Source organism: Mus musculus, chromosome 4, assembly GCF_000001635.26.
Source record: "Mus musculus strain C57BL/6J chromosome 4, GRCm38.p6 C57BL/6J".
NCBI classification, from domain to species: Eukaryota; Metazoa; Chordata; class Mammalia; order Rodentia; family Muridae; genus Mus; species Mus musculus.
Window position 1 is genome coordinate 145,508,993 of NC_000070.6, and position 1,766 is coordinate 145,510,758.

Consider the following 1,766-nt stretch of genomic DNA (forward strand, 5'->3'; position numbering starts at 1 on the left):
GAAGGCAGACACACAGGAAGAGAGAGATACATAAGGCAGTATTCAGCAAGTTACAGATTTAAATTAACTGAATAGACACACAGGTTGGAAGGCTCAGATAAGAGAATGTAGCGAATTCAACTTTGGACTCACAGTTAGTTAAATTACCTCTGAGGGAAAGGCTATTGATTCTTTCCTTAACTCAGATGCATTATTAATCACCAGTGTGTTTAATGTATTCACATATGCAGAATCAATTAACTTTTGATGTAATTTTTTTTTGCATAAGCACAATATGAGAAAATATAAAACTCACCACAATGTGTAACAAGTAGTCCTGCATTCTGAAAGGTGTCCATGGGCTCAGAACCCTGTTCTCTAAAGAAAGACCATCAGGTCTGGGCTTGTGCTTCTGAGCTCTCACTTCCATGCTGGCCTAGAATCCATTTTAACCTCTCACAGTCATTACTACAGGTTTTGAACCTCAGAGGTCACAAGAGAATCCTAGAACTCATTACTTTTGTGAAAAGAGTTCACTTCCAGCCATATTCTCTAAGGCGACTTGGGTAATTCTCGAGTCTCCTTTCCCCAGCCTATGAAGATATGTATGGGTGTACATAGAGTATTATAGAGCACAATCAGGGAATCTTCTATGAACAACTGTCTAAACAGTGCAGTATGTATTGTAGGACTCTTTCTATTTTTCCTTCCTTTCTTCCTTCCTTCCTTCCTTCCTTCTTTCCTTTCTTTATTCTTTCTTTCTTTTGCCAAAAATCTAGACACTTATTTAAAGGAATTTTTCTTTATTGCCTCACCCTTCAAGCAGTAAATAATATTGTGCCTAAACCTAACATCATTTTAATTAATCATTTTCTTTGACTAAGGTATCCAGCTCCTCTACCTTTTGTCCAAGTCTAATAATCTGTCTCTAACACGTTCTCTATGAGTTATTATTATTTGCCTTACTGCATTTTCTTTTAGGTTCTTTTCCTTGTTTATTTCTAAGCACATATTGAACAAAATTTTCATATCCTATGTTGTCCTCCTTTCATTCAGGCATTTGCTATTATTCTCTTGCCCACGAATCATTTTGTTCCTGTCCTCTTTCAGTTGATATATATGGCTTACACACTTTGATCTCTTTGATCATGACTCTGGGTTTTCAATTCTTTACCTAGGATATCATGTAAATTGCTCTCTTTACAAGATACATATACAGTTGATAGTTTGAGCCAAAGACATTTTATCTTAGTTTTACTTTGTTTTGGGTACTGAGCATCAGAATTCAGAGGGACTGCTTAATTGTGTGCATTTTTAGCCCAGGAGGCTAGACTCACAATGTGAGAAGTTAGGCAGGATCCGTTGTATCTGAAGGGTTCAGAACCCAGGTGCAGTGTCCTACTACATTCAGTTCTGGTATAGTCTGGCAGCAACCTTGTGGGAAGCTGAGCAGACAGAGTAGGTCCTGAGAAGTTGTGTTTCCACAACAGAGTTGGAGGAGTGGTTCCTGATGGGGAGGTTGGGCCTCCTGCATGATTAGATAAGTTTAAGAAAAAGACAAAATAAAAACAAAGAATCAATCCATCAAAAAATCAATCAATGAATTGAGTAAGTAAGCAAGCAAGCAAGCAAGCAAAAATCCAAACCAACAAAATTGCCCTGAAGAACTGGGAAGCTAATTAATTAAAAAGTCCTGAAGGAGGTGTGCTTAGAAGAATGGCAGGAAGCTACTGAGTATTGGGCGCGTCCAGAAGGAGTGGCTCTGAGGAACCAGGAGGAAGTGACAG